Consider the following 5,921-nt stretch of genomic DNA (forward strand, 5'->3'; position numbering starts at 1 on the left):
GCCAACCTTACACAGGCAGATGCGTCACGCATCTGCTTGTCCTTGCGCCATGATGCACCGCATTGTAAATGCGGCGCATCTGCAGTGGCGCAAGGGCAAACTTGCGTGACGCATCTTCCCCGGCGCATCCCTGCTGATTTGCAGGGATGCGCCAGGGAACGTAAATCTGCCCCTTGATTTTTAAAATAGAATGCAAGTCAAATCTCTCGAAATTGACATTTAAAAAAAAAAAAACACTTCCAATGTTCACAAATATCAGTAAAGATTTTACACACAAAAAATGAACCCAGACATTGGAGGGGCATAGATAGATAGATAGATAGATAGATAGATAGATAGATAGATAGATAGATAGATAGATAGATAGATAGATAGATAGATAGATAGATAGATAGATAGATAGATAGATAGATAGATAGATAGATAGACAGACAGACAGACAGACAGACAGAGAGATCGATCGATAGATAAATACTCAAAGTAACTAGATTGGGAAGACTTTGCCACTAGAGATGCCAGTCCGATTTCAGTGGAATGCAGCCTCTCTAAGGTAAAATGCAGTAGTATCTGAACACTCTCATTCTAATTTATGTTTATAAAGCACAACACTGACATTTGGCAGCTGCAGCTCCTCTATGTGCCTACCTACCACTCAAGGCAGACCTCTTGTGTTAACGACATCTTCTCTGTGCATCCCCAGTTCACTGAAGCGAGTCTTGGTGCTCCTGCGACCCCCGAGTGGTGGCAATCCATTCCTGGGCTGCATTCCTGTGAGCCCATTTTCTCCCCTGTAATTCCCATGTGCCACTCTGCCCTACCCATTCATTTTCATTGTATGCACATTGGCCCATCCTGCAACCCTTCAGTGTGATGGCCTAGCCCCCAAGCATCCGCTGTGTGTGCCCGTCAAGTCTCCTGCAGACCATATGTGTGCTCCAAAGCCTTTAACATTGTCCCAACCTATAGACTTGGGGGAAGATTTACAAGCCCTGTGCACCACTTTTGCGCCGCCGTTGCGTCACTTTTGTGACGCAGCGGCGGCGCAAAGCTAGCGCCATGCTGCGGCAGATTTACAACGTGACGCATCTAGGGAGATGCGTCACGTTGTAAAACCCTGCGCCACATTAAACCTGCGTCAGGTTTAATGTATGCAGGGTGGGCATTACGTCGGAAAAAGCCTCGGAAAAGTGACGCAGTGAAATCTATGAGATTTCACGCAGTCACTTTTCTGACGCTGGTGCGTCAAATCCTTGCGCCTGCTTCAAGCAGGCGTAGGGCGTGACGCACCATGTTAGGGATCGGGCAGGTTGGAGCAGTGCTGGAGTTGCGTCGCGCTTGCGACACAACTTCAGCACTGCGCCAACCTTACACAGGCAGATGCGTCACGCATCTGCTTGTCCTTGCGCCATGATGCACCGCATTGTAAATGCGGCGCATCTGCAGTGGCGCAAGGGCAAACTTGTGTGACGCATCTTCCCTGGCGCATCCCTGCTGATTTGCAGGGATGCGCCAGGGAACGTAAATCTGCCCCTTGATTTTTAAAATAGAATGCAAGTCAAATCTCTCGAATTTGACATTTAAAAAAAAAAAAAACACTTCCAATGTTCACAAATATCAGTAAAGATTTTACACACAAAAAATGAACCCAGACATTGGAGGGGCATTTAAGACACACTCAGGATGTTTGCAAACATAAAAAAATGCTGCCAGGTTGAGTGGAGTTATCATAACCTCCCTTCACGAGTAGGGAAGTATTCCAGGACTTTGCCTCGGCACACCTTGTCCAGGGGCATAGAGATTGGTTTATAATGTCTAAACCTGCCTTACCCAATGGTGAAGATAGCGGATGGAACAATTACCTTCCCCCACCTTGTCAAGGGATAAATGTACTAAAAACACATAAAGAGCAGTTAACATGCCATATGCTCCTGCATCTTCTATTGGGAGCAAGAAGCAGAAGCAAGAGACAGTGGCAGGGGATGAGCTCGTGCGTGCCCGCATAAAAACGGTGGGTCACCTGAATCCGTGTTAGAGCTGCCACAGACCGTTCAAATAATCCTACACAGTTTTCTCTTCCTCTTCATTGGTAATCCGTTCAATGTACAAGTAAAAGCATGACAAGGCTGCTATGTTATTAGGACAAACTTCCTGGCAGCTAGATTGTTTATGTCTTAACATGTATCCTCAAACTGTGTAAAAATGTGCAGATGTCCCTGCCCTTTCTCATTGGAGAGTCCCGCCCTCCTCCCCATACCCACGACTCGAGCAAGAAGCCCCACAGGTGCCAGCTGCTGTGCACTGTGAGGCATAGAAAAGGGCCACGGTTTCACCCATGAAGCCTCCCATAGTAGGAAAAGGAGGAACGAAGACATCCAGAGAAACGAGAAAGAAAGGTAATTAGGAAAACTTGAAGGCATTGGAGTTTAAATTGCGATGTGATGAGCAATACGATGGCTGTTCGGGTTGTTGTAATCCAATGAGAAAAAAAAATGTTTTCTTATATTATGATTTCCTGTAGTAAAGCCTCCTTCTTGTTGGCATCTCAAAGAGTAGAAAGTCATAATTTCAAAGGGAGGGTCAGACTTTGCATTTCCTTTCCCGTCTACTGGGACTTGATGGAAACATCCGGGACACCTGTAAGGAGTTTCCAGCAAGGGCTTGAATGGATTTAATTGTTTGGGATTTCTCAAGGACTTGGTCTGGTATCTTGCAGTTCTGGAAAAGGACAATAACAGTTCTGGTTTATTGCATGTTGGCTTCTGAAATGTTATCCTATGTGCCCTGACAACCAATAAGTGCTTTGGGAGTGCAGAGATGTTTAAAGAGGTGGTGGGCCAGATTTATGAGGAAAGGAGTAAATCTGCACCCATAGATGTATATCTACATTGAGATGCAGATGTATTACTTTTTTAAAGTTCACAAACATTCCAAGACGTATACTGCAATGCTGCATCTCATGCACTGTGGCCACTTTTCAGTATTAAAAGGGCTGATTGATGGATGAGGACATGTGTGAGTCTTTAAAGATGAGAGCCCTAGGCACAAATACAATATTGCATCCCACATAAGAACATCCACACAAGGCAATAATCAGAGTATAAGCTATGAGGTTTTATTTAAAATGTAATAATCATTACAGTAGATAAAACGCTATTACAGAAGGCATTTGCAAAATATGTAAATACAAAATAAATGTAATGGCAGTAGAAGTTGAGCCCTAATCTATTCAAACTGCCAATGATCAAGCACAAAGAAAAAAATATTGTTTAATAAACAGACTAACATGGAGTCTTCTTTCTAAGCGAAAGGAACTTCTGGCTCGCATCTCAAATTACACCTTGTTATATGCTTTAGATAGAGAAAATCAAATGGTCGATGTGGTTCACCCTAATATATACACAGACACAATAGTAAAACAGAAAACATATCGCATGTTAAGATGATCCACCTCTAATGACTAGACCTGCATTATACTCTACAACAGAAAATAGAAGCAGATTCAAAATATAAACAGCACCTTCATTCGGCCAAATCAAATGGCCTTCAATTGTATACAGACAAACGTTCCTTCCTTCAAGAACATCATTGGAAGAGAAACATTTTGTTGATGCATTGCAAGCAGGACCTAAAGCAAACCGAATTTCATACAAAAAAATTAATAGACTGAAGTTGAAGGTTTTTGGTGTACAGAAACAGAAGGAGTAAAACTTCCATTTTAAAATGTGTGTGATGTGCAAGGTTTCATAGGCACAATAAATCCTACTCCTGTCATCGTTAAATCATTGTCACGTTGAAATACAGTGCAAACATTTTAATTGCATCTATTCAAAGTTAATTTTAAAATCTCCTATATATCTACCTTGTTCACTGGAGAATTATTTGACTTATTTTTTTAGGATAATTATATACTTTTTAATTGTATTCCTAATCTGTGTTCTCAAAAAACAGTTGTACAAATGCCATCATTGCTTCCCTAGGTCATTTTTGTTATGGTAAACAAATAAAAACTTTTCTGAAATAAAAAAACAAATTTTAAAATACGTGCCCACACAGCTTTCTAAGGGTATGTTTGTGAATGCCATGTGACAATCCAAAAGAACTAATATTTCCCTCGTATGTCCACTCATGGGAAAAGGAGGTTCCAGTACAAACAAAAACTTTTTTTGCATGGTGAACAGTTTTCCACAAGTTTAAACCACTTACTCTGTCCCCCACCACCAAATTTGGGCTGCTCCATTCCCCTTCCAACCCTGGAGCAGAAATTACTTCAGTCCTTTGCTGCAGTACTATTCCCAGGGTGGAAATGGTATGGAGATGGGTTAGGGAATTCCCATAAACATACATGTCCATGGGCGTTCTCAACCCCTAACTCAATCCAAACCTTGAAACACCCATTTCCCAGCAGTTGAGTTAGCTTTACTAGTGCAGGTTTCTTTGCACTCATGATGGAGAAATCCACACTTGTAAATGCATAAATGCCTACAGGGAATGCCTTTGAGAATTCTTCACAGGCATAAAAAAAGATACATATGCTGGTAAACCTCTTTATGACCGGATTTCCAATTATCAATATGCTCCAGTGTCGCCTGTCAATTTAGACATGAAGGGCCAGATGTACGACCCTTCTAATTTGCGATTCGCAAACTGGAATGTACATCAGTGTCTCAGACACTGTTTGCGATTCCTAATGGGGTCCAAATTGCCTGCCTCATTCATATTCATGAGGCAGGTGCTATTTGTGACCCCATTTCGAATGTTCAGCACTCACAGGGATGGTGCCCTGCTGGGGTCAGCAGACCCCCATGTCTGTGAATTTATTTGAAATATATCCGTTTTTTTTACATCCAGCCTGTTTTTCTTAAAAAATATTTTAACTGCCAGTCACAAAAGGGAAGGGGTCCCCTAGGGATCCCGTGCCATTGGCAAGTGGTTTATCACCCATTTGAAATGGGTGGTAAACTGCAAGTGTTTTGAGGCCGTAAATGCGGCCGCAAAACAATCTTACTTTTTAATGCGAGTCGCAATTAGGAAGGGATGCCCTTGGCATGCCCCTTCCTAATAGCAAGTCGCAAACTCTATTTTGCAAGTCAGTAATAGGATACTGACTCGCAGGATAGGGTTTTTAATTAGGGCTGACCTATTTTGCTCTCGCAAACAGGCCGATTTCCCATTTGCGAGTGCAAAATATGGTCCAAAATGTTGCACTGGTTTGTTACCCCCAGCACCTTTCAGTATAACCACCAAGTGTAAATTGAAATAGAGCAATCTGTTCTTAAGATTAGTGGTTGAATTTGCAACATGCGCCATCTGTGTTTTCAGTTGAAGATTATTGGGGCTATCCAAAAATATGACTTAGATCTGTGAGTAAATTTGCTACTTTTGGCTGTTCACCATTTACTATTGTAAAGTTACTTAAAAGTGTAGGCTTACATGCCTCCACTCCATATTTCAAGGGGTGGAGCCACATTTATGAGTGTAAGTTATTACAGTCAAAATGGAGCAGTAATAAGTCAGCTACACATGTCCGACCACTGACATCCACTCATTAAAAATAATGAATGAAGGAATTACAAAAATCCAATAAGGATAACCAGAGATATGAATTGTAAAGATTTTAGACAAAGTAGCAGCAAAAGTGCCTACTGTGGCTATCTGGTCGTGCCGGACTGGGACAAAGTCACACGTTCAGTCTGACTGCTATGAAGCGTGGGCTAGCTACAGGGACCCAGTTAGGCTCGCTGAACAAAATGCCTTAAATCCTGGCTTGTGGAGCATTGCGTTGGTCTGCGTCAAAGATGCGTTGTGCAGCTGAGGCAATGTGCTGGTGCTGTGCAATGCTACGATGTGATGGCCTATGTTGTCATTGAGGCTCCTATCGACGGGGCTTTCAAAGCTAAGTCTGGCATCGAGGATGCGCCGCG

Source organism: Triturus cristatus, chromosome 5_2, assembly GCF_964204655.1.
Source record: "Triturus cristatus chromosome 5_2, aTriCri1.1, whole genome shotgun sequence".
Taxonomy (NCBI): Eukaryota; Metazoa; Chordata; class Amphibia; order Caudata; family Salamandridae; genus Triturus; species Triturus cristatus.